We start from the raw sequence: 15,500 nt of genomic DNA on the forward strand, positions 1-15,500 counted from the left end.
GCCGTTGAGCATTGACTCCTCCCAGCTGTGTCACAGTGATTAAATCTAGGGCTTCAGAATATTAACCAAAAAAAGGATTTAAAAAAACCCCCACCAACAGCTTTGTTTGCAGGAGAGTCGATAGATCTGTTTTCTCTCCATGCTTTATCCATGTGTATCTGTGTATATTAATATACGTGCACAGGTATGTATTTTTCACCATATAGAAACCAACAGAGAAATGAGTAAAACTTCACCTTTTCCTGCTCATCTGATCTTTTACTATGGTAGGGATTTACTTTGGGCATAAACTATTTAATAACACGTTTTACAAGGTGGCTGGATAGTAGCAAAAGGAAAATTTTCCAACACAGATATCTAAATTTTTGAGAGCTTACTTGCAAACCTGACTCTTACTGTGTCCACTAAACAAGACACTGAGACCTATGTCACACTGCAGGGCTTTCTTCTGATATGGAACTTAAGTTTGACCTTAACTTCAGTTTAGGACTTTTAAAATGAACCCATGCCTCAGTTAAAAAAGGAGGAAAACAGTTACATAGAAAATTATTAGGGAAATGAAAGGAGCTGTTTTGCATGGAATACTTAGTAATTGGTCCATCCCGCTCCCCTAAATGCACCCAGTACTATTTAAAGTAATTATACTAATCATCACAGTATTTAGGCACAGATTACATTCATGAAGAAAAATGAAAGTGCTGTTCTAACATGCCAGTGAAATCTGCTTTGACAAGTTAATCCAGTATTTATTTAATTAAACAATGGTAATAAAATATTTAATTGCACTTTAAGATTTCTACTTCTGTCATCCAACCAGGCAAAAAATTCAGAACTCAGTTTATGTGAAGCAATGAAAATGCCTCAAGCACATCCAGTATCACTATGTTTTATAGATTAGTGAAAGAAACTAAGCTGCAATGTGCACAGGTATAAATAGTTAATTATTTAATTCCCTTTCTGCTATTTGAGGCTGAAGCAAAAGGGAAATATCCCTCTCTTCCCCCAACCTAGCCCCGTTTGTTTCTGAGGAATGTTAATCAGCTTCCTAGTGCCAGCAGGCTACAATCACCAACTACTAATTAGTTTTAGATAATGATATTGGTAATGAGCCTCTAGTTCCTCAGAGGCAGTAGACTGAGCTTGACTCAGATTTATTCGGTTGCTTATCAAGAATGTTATTGTGACAAGCAACGTGAACAATTTGGGCATGTTTAATGCCAAATATTTTCCTTTAATTTAATAATATCAATACACCATTTCTTTACAGATTTTGCTGAAATAACTGCTGGTTTTAAATTAACTTTCCATTAAACGATGATAGTATTTGTCTCTTTGTTAGTCCAATTGTTTGATTACTCTCTTGGACATCTTTACTACTCAAGCAGTTACCTAATCACCTGAGGTAAGAACACTTAATTGGGGAAGATTTTTAAATTAACTACCTGTTGCATTGCCTTTCTAGGAGGTATGCGTCTGGTTTGATGTCAAACAATTATCTTACACTGCTTTTTTTACAGGGTATAAAATTCTCTGCTTTGCAATCGGGTAGGTATTCCACAAGGGAGGTTATAATGTGTTGGAGCTGCCAGCTGTGACGGGTAGAGAGAATAATTTAGTCTCTACTCCTTGTAGAGCTGTTGCTACAATTCAGATGTGGGGTTATTTTCTATGTTCCAAAAAGTTATCCTCAAAATACTTTTCATCATTATGGTAGAGAAAGAATACCATTATCCAGCAGATGATAACAAATATTGTGGAATGATTTCAAGCCTGGAGCTGCAGTAGGGAATTAGAAATAAGACATTTTAGCACTTGAGGATGTCAGTTTGGTGCCACCTTTCTCCCTAGTAAGTTTACATTGGAGGATGATTGTGTTTAATGGGTAGACATGTGGAAAAAATGCCATGCCTGTTTCCTTATAGCATTGAAAATGAGACTACAGAGGGCAGAAATGTAATTTACATGTTTCTTGACTGACCTGTCTCTGCTCCTGCTAAACATTATAGAACTTATTTGATCCTTAATCCCTGGAAACACCAAACCCCTGTTAGGAAATTAATGGTTGAAAACTGTAGCATGTTGAAACATTCTGGACTTTGTGCTCTTTTTGTCTTTCCGTGCCTGTCTTCTGTTTATACGTGTTCAGTGTCTTAGAGTAAAATCCTGAATCTTACTCTTGCTCCCAAAAGATTAGGTATTTAAAGGCATCATTTTTGTCAAATTCACATATTTAAATTGCAGTTCTGAAAATGCTTGCAAGTGCTTTCTGGTGGTGCATGGAGTCTGTTTTTGTTTAGCTTTTGTAATTGAAAGTGCCCTAGTATGACTAAAACTTTGTCAATTTTGACCAGTTGAGCATTAGAAACTAATGGAATTGTTATTCTTTTGTGTAAGTATGTGGTGAGCAGGCTTCAAGGCATGTAATTATATTTATGCCATCAAGAAAATATGTGATATTTTTGTATTCCACTCAATAGAGCATCTGTCTGAGAAGAGAAATATTTTGAGGTTTTGTTCTGGCTTCCAATAAAGTTTCTATTACTAATCTCAAATGTAAGAATCATTAATGAGATGCTGAGTTGCACTCTCTCATGTGATCCTTCTACCTGGCCCAAGAAGTCTTGAATTATTTTCCTTACAGTAGTGCAGCTTCAGCTGAATATTGTAGAATAGTTTCTAGGTTGCTTGTGAAGACCTTTTCTGGGAAAATGGAAGACATGAATTTGAGCTCCCTCGTTCTGAGGAGAAAATCAAAGCCAAGCTTTTTAGTTCATAGGTGACTGCTAGGCTCTTCTATGAACAATGAACTTCTTTTTCTCAAGTCATGTTTTACAGGAGTAGAATAGGTGCCAGTCAGCTCTTGAAGGAATCTGTACCTTTCTTAGGGGAGGGAGATCTAGGCTATGGATCTCTAGTGAATGAAAATGCTTTCCATCAAACCTGAAAAAGATATTTAGAGACATACTGTTGTCTATAAAAAAAGTTTTGTCTGTACTAGCTTTTGGTAATGCTACTCTTCTCCTGCTGACTTAAGTTTGTTCTATCCCTTCTTGAGCCCTGTGTAGGTCATGTGGCAACTTGTCTTAAGGTCATGGACTCTGATTTGAGACCAAGCACCAAAATATACCTATTACAGCATCTGTATGTAAGCTTTTTATTGTATTTATCACTTTATTCTACTTGCGCTTTAATTATTCGTACTTAGCGTGGAATATTTTGTAGCTACTGTTGAATTGCTTTTATCTTTGCTGTGTCATGATTTTCAGATGCCCTTCCTCACAGACTGATCTGTTGAAATTGTGAGACGATACTAATGAGTGTTTTGTTTGTTTGTTTGTTTTAAAAAAACCCCAATCTTCCCTAAAACCCATAGAGTCCTCTGATCCACTTACCAAAGATATGCTTAATTTAAATTGAAATTAAAAAAATAGCCCAATTAATATTGAATTTCTAACCCTCTGACGACAAGGAGATTTAAATAAAGATTTCATAAATTAAGCATGAAATTGGAAGTGGTATTAATAGCACTCTGTACTGCTATTAGCTGTATGGGAATTCTGTGGTAAGTAGCGGTGTTAACGGCTCTGCAAATGTTAGTACAGAAGAACTACAACTTTTTCTCAGTGTATGAAGTGTCCAGCTTTTTGATTTCAGGTTATACTATATTCTCTGTTTGGAAGAATTGCAAATGGAAGAAGCTTGGATTTTTCTGTCCCTTTACTGAAAATGAAAGTAGAAGACCTAGTCAGCTATTTGTATTGTTACTAATATCAGGACACATACTACTGTATTCTCTGGCATGATGGCAAAGACATGGTTGTCTAAAGAACAGCTCTGCTTCCAAATAAAAAAATATATTGAGTGTTGCAGCCTCATAATCAGTCCTGCTGAAGACTAAGGATATCAGGATATGTCAGTTATAATGAAAATACAGGTTCTGTGTAATTGAGAACCTAGGTTCCATTTAGGCTCGCTGTGTCCTTCTCTGCTCACTAGCTGTACTCACATGAAGCTTGTTTTAAAATATGCTTTCCTTGTATTAGGATTGTAGAAAGCAATTTTTTGTTTGTTTGTTTAATGTAATGGGGGACAAATCTACTCAAAGGATTATATTTTATAAAACCAAAATTGTCTACAGTAGGTAAAATTGTATTTGAGGTTAAGAGTATTAGAGTATGATAACTTGTGAGTGACTATGCACTTTGACAATTAGGAAGAAACCTTGAATCAGGAGCAGGTTACTTCATATCTTTTAATTTTGCATGTTCTCAAAGCTTGTTTATCAAACATGGGATACATTCCAGCTGTGAGATACTGGAATCTGACTAGCAAGATCCCAAGCATGGCCAATAGTGTAACTTTGTTTTGACTCCAGAATTTTATTTGTCCTATCCATTTAGTTTGTGATATTCGACTTATCGTTAATTGAGCTATTTAAATTCAGTACTACTGATATATAGTGAAAGAAGCTTAGCTCTATTTAGACTGCAGATGTCATAGTTTTGTTTTACTTCCAATAAATTGACATTTATCCCACTTTCATCCAGGACAGTAGATATTCTTTTGTGAAAATTCCATTTTGGAATTGCATGATTAAATGCTTAGAAAGACTTTATTTACTGTATGACATAGGCAAATGGTGTTTTGTAAGCATAAGAATCATGCTGCATTTATTTTTTCTGATAACTCATGAATCTTGGTATGTCACAATGTTTTGTTGCTCACACTTTAAGATTAAGGAGTTTCTGTGGAAGTACCTGTGACTTTCTACTTTCCTATCACTATTTTTTTGAGACCATACTATGCAGTTGATCATTTGGTGCATGCATATAGCTATTCAGAACAGTAATGTGTAAAGTCAGTTTACTGGTAACATCCTAAGGCATCTGTTTTGTTGTTTGTTGTTCTAAGAAATTTAATTGCTGTATTTCCACCTTCTTTCTATAGCTTGCAATTTCTGTGAGTATCTTTCAGGAGAACCTTTAAGGGGGGAATGGGACTTTCCATATTCTAAACTAGTCAGGTGTGCTTCTTCTAAAAAATAGACATAGGAAGAATCAAAGAATTTGAGGAAGAATCATGGAATATCTCAAGTTGGAAGGGACCCATAAGGATTGTCAAGTCCAACTCCCCGCTCCTTGCAGGGCTACCTAAAACTGAATCACAGGACTAAGAGCATTGTCCATCTGCTCCTTGAACTCTGACAGGCTTGGTGCTGTGGCCACTTCCCTGGGGAGCCTGTTCCAGTGAACGACCACCCTCTCGGTGAAGAACCTTTTCCTAATTTCCAATCTGAATTTCCCCTGACACAGCTTCATTCCATTGCCTTATGTCTTATTGCTGGTCACCAGAGAAAGGAGATCAGCACCTTCCCTTCTGCTGCCCCCCCGCCTTGAAGTTGTAGATTGTGATCAGGTCACCCCTTGGCCTTCTCCAAACTGAACAAACCAAGTGACCTCCACTGTTCCTTGTAAGTCTCGCCCTCAAGGCCTTTCACCATACTGGTCACCTTCCTCTGGATATACTCTTATAGTCTTACATCCTTATATTGAGGTGCCTAAAACTGCACATAGTACTCGAGGTGGGGCCGCACCAGTGCAGTGCAGAGTGGGATGCCTCAGGACATGTTTGGCCCTTTTGGCTGCCAGGGCACACTGTTGACTCATATTCAACCTGCCATCAACCTAGATCCCCAGGTCTCTTTCTGCAGGGCTGCTCTCCAGTCTCTTGTCCCCCAGTTTGTCTGTATAAGCAGGATTACCCCATCCCAGGTGCAGAATCCAGCACTTACTGTTCTTAAATTTCATGCAGTTGGCAATTGCCCAGCTTTTTATCATAGAATGGTTTGGGTTGGAAGGGACCTTAAAGATCATCTAGTTATAACCCCCCTGCCATGGGCAGGGACATCTTCAACTAGATCAGGTTGCTCAAAGCCCCATCCAACCGGGCCTTGAACGCTTCCAGGGATGGGGCTTCCACAACCTCTCTGGGCAACCTGTTCCAGTGTCTCGCCACCCTCACAGTAAAGAGCTTTCTGGTCTATCCAAATCTCTTGGTAAGGCCTCTCTACCCTTGAGGGAGTCCACAGCTCCTCATAGTTTAGTATCATTGGCAAACTTACTTAATGTATGTTGGATTCCTGCATCCAGATCATTTATAAAAACATTAAAGAGCACTGGCCCTAAAATTGAGCCCTGGGGAACCCCACTGGCTGCTAGCCTGATGTAACCCCAGTTATTTACTATAACACTTTGAGCCCAACCTGTCAGCCAGTTGCTCACCCAATGTATAATGGACTCATCTAGCTGTATGCTGGATGTTTTGTCCAGAAAGAGACAGTAAGAGACAGTATCAAAACCTTTGCTAAAATCCAAAAAACCCTACTGGCTTCCCTTGGTTGACTAGATGGGTGATCTTGTCATAAAAGGAAATTAAGTTGGTTAAGCAGGACTTTCCCCTTGTGAACCTGTGCTGGCTATGATCAATGACTGCATTGTCTCTCAAGTGTTTTTCACTAACTCTCAGAATAACTTTCTCCAGAATTTTACCAGGCCCTGGAGTGAAACTGACAGGCCTGTAATTACCAGGGTCTTCCCTCTTACCCTTCTTGAAAGTTGGAACAACATTTGCCAGCTTCCAGTCGACTGGGACCTCTCTGGACTCCCAAGACTGTTGAAAAATAGTGGAGATAGGTCCTGCAATAACATCAGCCAGCTCTTTCAGTACCCTGGGATGAATCCCATTGGGCCCCATAGACTTGTGTGCATCCAGCTGGAGCAGCAAGTCTTGAATGAGTTCAGAATCAGCTGGGAGTTTATCATTCCCCCAGTCATGGTCTTCCAACATAAGGCTCCAGGGGTCCCAGGGCCCATCATCGGTGTTACAGGCAGAGGCAAAAATGGCGTTAGATGTCTCTGCTTTGTCTACGTCCCTATTTGTGAGGTGACCAACCTCATGAAGTAATGGACCAATGTTTTCTCTGATCCTCCTTTTGAGGAAAGAAAGGAAATGCATAATACTGAGAAATCCAAGTAAGGGGGTAAAATGAGAAGGCAAAAGGAGATGAGGGTGAAATAAAGCAGATTGGTTCTACTCCCATGGGTCAGATAACTTTCTCCTTTTTCTGCTTGTAAGCACATAATGCACATGGACATATTTTCAATTTATGCCACACGAATTTTCTGCTTCCTTTTGTCATAGAAGATAGAAAGTGATTGCAGTTTACTGAGGTGGCAATAAGTGTGACTTGCTCAGTGAAGAGCTCATGTTTTATTGTTTAGGCATGTGATATTGTGTGTCACACATCACCCCAAGAGGGTTATGATGTGCTTAAATGCATTAGTCTTTGCCAAACTCCCTATGACTTTAATTTCTATGTTTGTGTGGCAAAACCCCTTAAAGATGGTGATTTATATTTCAAGTCTTCTGTTAGCTTCAGTTCTCTTCAGCTTGTCTGCTGTGTGAGAAACGTAGATCATGAACTTGTCAGTCAGGCAAAGGAAAGAATGTTTTACAGCCTTTTAATTACTTGAAAAGAAGAAAAAAAATTCTGTACACACATTTGTCCAGTGAACTTCTGAGGGTAAAGTTATCTTTGAACTCTGAGAAGTATGGCAGAGCAATGTGGTAGCAAGTACTGCTACTTGGAGGAATTCTGCTGACTTTTATTATAAAGAACCTATTTAAGTTGACTCTTAAACTTGCTTTGCTTTTTTATTAGCTACCTAAAGGTATAAGAAATTTCTTTTTTTAACCTTCTTATTCTAGAGAACTGTATGAATTAGATTTACAAAGCTTGCAAAAATTTGTCTAGAGTTCTTTTGTTATTTCCATCAATGCATGAATTTTAATAGAACTACTTAAACTGGAGCTCTGTTTGTGACATTTGCATATGTTTCAGTGGGAAATTAAAAAAAGTTAGTGTAGCCAGGAGCATATTTTATAAATATGAAAAAACAAAGGAATGAATAGATTGCTAGTCACATGAACAAACCATTCATCTTTGTATCTAAAAACATTGTGTAACGTGCATAGAAGTCAGATTTCCATTAGAATATTTTCTAACGATAACAAGTGAAACTATTAATGGGATTTTGAAACTGCTCATATGAATATTGAAAAATCCAAAAAAGTGGAAAGAATTTGAATTCCTTTAACAAAAAGTTCATAGTAGTACAGCAATGAGGTAAAGCTTGCACTAATACTGAAATTGCTGAAATGTCTTTGGTCACTTTAGCAAGGGCTTTAATAACATTTTTCCTCTAAAGATTTTCAATTTAATTATTATTGAGATGAGCAGATCTTTAATTTCCACTGAATTGAACTCTGAATTCTGTTTGAAAAGTTTCCGTGCAGAGCTAAGTTTTGATACAATGATCAAGAAAAAAAGAATCTGATAGTGTCTCGGGGGTGGTATCTTATTTTTATCATGATTTGCAATATTTGAATTCTGCTGTCCAGTGTACTAACTCATGACATCCGTATTTTGGTGACCTCATTTTCCCACTTGGTCTTGAGGGCATGATTTTCTCTTGTTTTAGGATATTCTGTTGTGGCAAGAGGCTTTTCAATGAAAAAGAGACTAGCCCATAAAAGCGATCATCTGATTCATCAGGGAACTTGGCCTATGGTTTTAGTGGAGTGTGACATACCTGTTAGACATCATGGTAGTATATCTGACTCAAGATATGTTACTTTTTATCTAAAATACAGTTAAATTTCTCCTCCCCCCTCACCCCTGAAATATTTTTGTAAATTATTTCAACAAAGAGCTTTGAAGAGGTAAGGGTATGAATGACTGTGGCTGACTGCCGTTTCTGGTTTCTTCGTTGTTAGAAAATACAAGGAAGGTGACGTCTGCCAGAAAGGCAAAACAGAATGTTCTTTTAATTGAAGCAGCTGTCTGTTTTGCCAGAGAACGTGGTGTTTAGCCCTAGATTCCCAAATTTGATATTTATTTTCTGAAATCCTGTAAGATAACCCTTTTTTTTTTTTTTTTCCCCCTTTAGTTTGTTGAGTCTATGTTATGGATGCTCCTGTTAAAGAAGTAACAGCTATTTACTGACATTCCTAAATGTGGCTTAAAAAATTCTTTCAGTTGATTGTGGTGTGCAAGAACCTGTAGGGTTTGGCGTTCGGAAGATCTCGCAATGTCACGGAAAGTTAGAGGATTAGTCGCAGCCTTATGATGTGTCTGTAATCCCGCCTGCCCTTGTTAGTATAAAAGGAATTGACTGCGCAATAAAAGGCAGAAGTCGGCGCTCACACTGTGTGTGTTATCTGTCTCTTTCCCTGGTCTGGGGTTGATCAGTGATCTAATCATGGCACCTTGATATGCGGCGTACGCTACAAGAACCTTTATTTTATCACGAAGGAAACAAATGGGAAAAAAGCTAACTTTCTCATATATTTTAAGTAAATTTCAGATCTTTTAGTGTTTGTATGTGAACATCTCAGGTGGCTGATGTCATACAACATGATACACTTTTTTTAATGAGACAGGCACAATAAAAATGAGTGAATTAATCCAAATTAAGACCAAGAGAGTAGAACTCAATGATTATCTGTAATTTTTTTGGTATTATATCCTGAAGTTCCGTGATAGCTAGGTGGCATGCTCTCAGTGAAAGGCAGTTTTGTGCAACCTTATTTCAAACATTTTGAAATGTAGTTTTAGAGCACCAGAAATGGAGATGGATGAAGTTCTTTTGACAGTTCAGTCTGAAAGATATATAAATGTTCAAGCTCAAACTCAAGTGTTCTAGTACTTCTGTCCAAGTTTATGCTGTGCTATAGCATGTATCATTAGAGTTGTTTTTATGGGCCTGTGAAGGAAGCCAATTTTTCAAAACATCCACTGTTATTCGGCTCTTCCCAGGCTTCTAAGACAACTTTTAATGCTGTCTCTTCTCTTTCTCCTCTTATCCTTTGTAAATGTTGTTAGTAGTATTCTCTTGCCTCAATCTTTATACCCTAGGAGTTGCAGAGATTGGAATTAAGAGTTGTAAAAGAAGCATTGCTTGACTAACCCCTTTAAAAAAACAAAACCACATCAAAAGCAAAGCAAAAAACCCATGTCTTCACCTTGTCAATTGACTGAGAGGCTAAGTGAATTAGGACTTTGGTAAGTGTAGCTTGCTTACCTCCTTCCTCAAGAAGATAAAATGGATTTTTTTGTAGTAAGAAGACACTTGTCAAAATCTACACTTCATACACCTATTTTTCTATTTTTTTTCAGGAGCTCCTGATGTTTCAAGCTGCTGTTCTCTTTCATGCCAGAGTAGTGTGAAATGTTTTGACCATTTTTCTGAAATTGGGTTGTCAAAATCAGAATTTCAGCTTTTTGATTTTGGGAAGTATGCATGTGTCTATCACCAATATGCATATCATGCATAGAGCACTAGCATGAAATGTGAGATTTAAATCTCTATTCTTGGTTCAGAGCAGTTTACCTTGCATTACCTGGAGTCAGGCAGAGCATGGACTTGAGTATGGAACCCCTGTTTCAAACCATGCCATTAGACAGGCTTATGAAGCCAGACCACAAGTGTGTGTGAATATGTACATATTGTATATCTTTGTGCAAAGAATGCAGCTTAAAACAACATCTTATGCTAAAATTTCATTTAATCAAAATTACTCTGTCCATGTCTATGCATATAAATAGCAAATAATTTGTTATACTCAGAATAACTCATTAAAATTCCATTTGAAAGCCATTAAGGTTTATCTGGGCATTTAAAAGGTCATTATCAAGCAATTAGTTTGCTTTCTGTTGAATATTGGATTTTTTTTTTTAAATGCATCTGAAAGGGGAAATTGCCATGGAAGAAACTTTCAGACTAAGCAACAGAAATAAATAAAATGACTTGATGTCTGGTAAAGGAACCCTCCAGACAAGCAGATACTAATTTCCAAAAGTAGGCTTTCTTGCTGGTAGCCTGTTCTTTCCCCTCCCCCCTTAGCTCTGCAGAAAAGTTATGTTTCTGTCACTTTTACCATTTCCATTGTGGTTACATCACAGAAGACCAAATTATTTCCTTAGTGATGAAATGGGGGGGGGGAATTACTTGAAAGATGAAGTCCTTATTCAAACAGTAGTTACCAAATGCCAGCATTCCATGCCAGACTGAAAGATAATGTCTTAAGCTCCCTATTTCTCACTGTCAATCCTACAGAGTAGTATGTGTTCTGCATGTCTGCAGAGTAAAAGCATCCCAAACAGTGGCAGATTTCCTCAACTTGATTTTTTAAATAAAATAATTAGCAGGAAGGCAGTGATACTGATATTTTAATTGTATAAACCTTCAGAATTATCATGGCAGTCAAGTGACTGGGACAATACAAGGTCAGAGGGACAGCCATTTCAGGGTATCTGGAGACTCAGTGCATGTATCACGTTTCAGTAGTTACTTTTTCATGCATGGGGATGATAAAAATAATAAACCAATGCTTTAATTCAGGAATGCAATTTGATGGTAATTTGAGTAACAAGATGATGTTATTAAGCAAACGTTATGAAGTGGTTTAGGTACTGAATGTGGTAAAAAAGGAGGTAGAAACTAAACTGTTATATACTGATAGTGTGTTCATCTCACCTTCCTTTTTTAAAGATGGGTTTAATCCTGTACTGAAATCTTTGTCTCATTTGTCTCCAAATTTTGCTTATAAAGCACTTAAATTCTCTAAATGTTACTGCTTTGTACTCTAGAGTTCTGTATGAATGTAAAATAAAAAATTTTCACTGGTGAGTTCACAGAATAGCATAGCGACATATTCTGTTAAAATTTCTAAGAGTTTCAGTCCAAAGAGATTGCTGGAAGTCCTTCTTGTGAGATAAAATATATTCTACACTTGGACCAAATTCAACTAACAATTTGGATTTTCAGTCTTATCGCTTGTCACAAAATCATTCAAGCAACAAGTTCTGTCCCAAATATTTTATTTACTTAGTTTCATTGTGCTGCCATGATGGGTGTGAGCAAAGGCCAGTGCTTCCTCTTGATGATGCCTCATCATTGCCGTAGTCCACAGAGGCACACCAGTTTTCATCTTTGAGAACTGGGTGTCTGGCTCAGTGTTGTCTCTGGCAGGCCTTGGTCACTGACTGTGTTCTCTGCTTTGATTATTTCCAACTTGTTGTCTTTAATGTTTTTAAGTGGAGGATGAGACGAGCTGGCAAGTTAATTGGAAAGGGAAGACAGAGTTATAAATTTTTAATTCTAGGGAAAAGAAATTGCTGTACCTGTGAAAGAGGGAATCCTGTTAATAGCTGTTAATTGACATCTTGGCCACTAGATCAAATAGGTGGGTAGTACTTCCCCCCCTCATTTCAATGGTCAAATACAATACAGAGTATTTCGATTCCTTACCACATAGGTTTCTCAAAAGCTTGTAAGAAAAGAGTAACTAACACTTAAACTTTTAGTTGCTTTCTTTCTAATCTTCAGGTCCAAATAAAGTTTTGGATCTAGATCTGATGTTCAACCTCTGTTTTGCTAATGTGTTTTAACCTGTTGTACAAATCTGCAATTATTAGTATGTGTGATTAGTTAGCTTGAGTAAAGGATTTAGGAATTGGGTTTCAGGTTAGAAATAACCAGTCCTTGAGAGACTGTAAACTGGCAGGTTAAGGGAAACCTAGGTTGCAACAAGGCAAATATTAAAATACAGATGCCTCAAAAGATGATTAAGTACCACCTTAATTGGTACTTTCAATAGTTATGCTATCAATTTCTGTGTGCCTCCTTAGTGTTTGTTCCACTGTAGTTAGATCTTGTTATAAATGAGATTACGAACCTTCTGAGTAGTGATGAAGCATAGAACTTAAAAAAAAAAAAAAAAAAAAGTATTTTCAGCATAATTAATGTTTTGCAGAATAAGTCTGGTCTCTCGTGTTTAGGCCAAAAATGAAACTTGTAACTTTTAAATTAAGATCTGAAATCTTTTGAAGACAAATTGTGACTATTTTTTTGGAACTGCTTTTATGACATTTTTCACAGGAGTTACCTCCTCCCCATTTAAATCAACTTTGCATGGAACTATTTCTTTTTGAATGTTTTGCTCTGCTAGTCTAATGGAGCTATAAGCTCTAGTGATCTTTCTAGATGCTCCTGCCATACACATATAACCACCCCCTCCCCCCAACAAAATAAAACAAAACCCAGCTAACCAAAAAAACACCCCCACATGCCAAAACTTCTCGATGCCCTTATGATCCTCACAGAATGCATTAACCTGGACTGTTAACTGTAAGGCAAACACAGCAGATCAAGGCTATTACTGTTATTTGAATTAACTTGGTTTTGTTTCAGCACAAGCAATCTGCAGTGACTATTCCTGTTACAGTGTTTTCCGGAGTGCCTCAGAGACACTCACTTTGATTGGCAAGTGTTGTAGTACTGGGCTCTTCTGGAGAATTTATGCCTGTTATAGCAGCCACTCAATGTTGTTACTTAATGTGCAGTGTTCTATCAGAGCTATAATTTACAGCAAATTGAACATATTTCCCACTCTGTTTAAAGACTGTTCCATTGTTAAAAGGCTCGTGTCCTCTTTTATGTTTTGTTGTTATTTTTGTGATGGTTTTTGAGCTTTTCCTGGTACCAGTGGCAGATTTATCTTGCTGCTTCTGTATTTAATTATAGTTCCAGTGGAATTCTTGCTGTAAAAGAGTAAGTGTGATTTGCACTCCCTCTGAAGCTGTTTTGACAAGTAAAACACAATGACTTTCTGCATAGTGCTATTCACAGTGTTTCAGGCCACATTCCTGACACAGAGAAAATAATTGTGAGAAAAGATGGATACTTTAAAAGTTCTCCTTCCTCCTGTTTTTGTGGTAAGTAGTTATAGGGTCCCTGTTCAGATTTGTGTGTCATGCTGCGTGAGGTTCTGTGAAAACCTAGAGCTCTGAACTTAATGACTGCTTGTCCCTCAAAGCTTCAGAAGCTTGAGTAAGGATGGACAGATCATACTTACCCAGAATTTGTTTTAGCAATAACATAAACCTGCCTTGAGAGTTGCATCATATTTTGTGACTATTTTTCTGTGTGGGCAATGGATCTTTGTACACATTTTTCCTTCTCATATTGTCAGTGTGAGCTGGTAACTTCATGGAATTGCCTTCAGGGAGCCTTGTTTGTTCTTTTTACCAACTTTGCAGTACAGCTGTGTTATTTAATATATAGTTCCTTCTTTTGGTTTGTCCCTAGATGGCATACTTTGCAGCATGAAATTAAATTCTCTTTGTCTTTTACTATCAAATTCTTTAAATCTGGTTATGCAACTCTTTGTTTACTTTTAACTTGCTGCCCTCTGTCCCATATAGTTACTCTTTCAATATTTTTCCAGCTTTTACTGACAAACCACTGGGTATATAAAAGCTTAGCCTAGCCTGATGGAAGTTTGGTGCAGACACAGTTATCTTTCCTCCCTTTGTTCATAGCAGAATTTGGACCAGAGGGAACCTTTTTACTCTTCTGTTGTTAAGAGAGATTTGAGGACCAGAAACATTCTTTTCTACCCTTAGCCTTTCTGATCTCTTATTCTGTTTACTTAGGAGACTCTAGTCCCTTGCTCTATGCTGCCTATGCAAGTCTGTTCCTAATGTCTTATTGCTCTGTTGCTATGTTCCTCTGTTTCATTCACGTTGACTTCATAGGAATGGCTGTTGCTTCAGTGTCTTGGGTTCAAGAACTGGTTATCATTGTTTGTAGCTTGAAGCCTGTTTAATCTGATGTGACTCTGGCTACTGAGGTGGCATCAGTACCCTGTTTGTGTAATTTTTCCCAGTGTGGTAAGATAACGTATAAACAGCAGTTTTGTAATCAATTGCCTTTCTGTCTAAATATGTCAGATTCTCATTTTGACTGAGGCAGCATTCACAGCTTTAATTTAAATGGAACTATGTTGCTTTAAACCAATGAAAGAACTGTTCTCTGTTTTTAATACATTTTTGTGATTCTTAAACTGTACTTTGCTATGTTGTATCTACTTAAGGAGTCATACAAAAATGACTAGGGCTATTCATAGTGACTGCAATTTAACATGTCCTCAATATTTTCAGTGCTAGGTTCATAATCTCTTGTTACTTTTCTGTAACTGTTTCTGTTTTTGAGAAGCAGGGCTATTTTTTTTGCTTTCCAGGTGGCTTTTAATTACAGTGAAACAACAGTAGGCTTTTGACAAATTCTATCAAAAAAGCAGACTTATGCTTCTGTTCTTAAAATATTTCTTGAGCTTTTGCATAAATGTGCTAGATTTTAAGGTTGATGTATTTTCCACTGAAATGAAATCTCCCACTAAAATAAAGGTGTAGTACAAAAAGAATAAATGCCTCTGCATGCAGCTTCAGCTGCAGGACTGAGGTATAAATGGATGGGGGGAAAAAAGTGACACTTTTCTTTCAATGGATTCAGTAATCAAGAACTCTTTGGGTATTTTTTTGTCTTTACTGAGAAAAATTCCAGTCATAATTATAGCATACCCAGTGCTTCGAGGCA

The 15,500-nt window shown here is 37.4% G+C and overlaps 1 long non-coding RNA gene across 4 annotated transcripts in view; it reads left to right on the forward strand.

Annotated features, from left to right (window-relative positions):
• LOC138689289 (uncharacterized) overlaps nucleotides 1–15,500 on the forward strand; it is a 350,596-nt gene that overhangs the window by 27,929 nt on the left and 307,167 nt on the right. The window lies entirely within an intron of this gene.

This window comes from Haliaeetus albicilla, chromosome 16, assembly GCF_947461875.1.
Source record: "Haliaeetus albicilla chromosome 16, bHalAlb1.1, whole genome shotgun sequence".
Classification (NCBI taxonomy): domain Eukaryota; kingdom Metazoa; phylum Chordata; class Aves; order Accipitriformes; family Accipitridae; genus Haliaeetus; species Haliaeetus albicilla.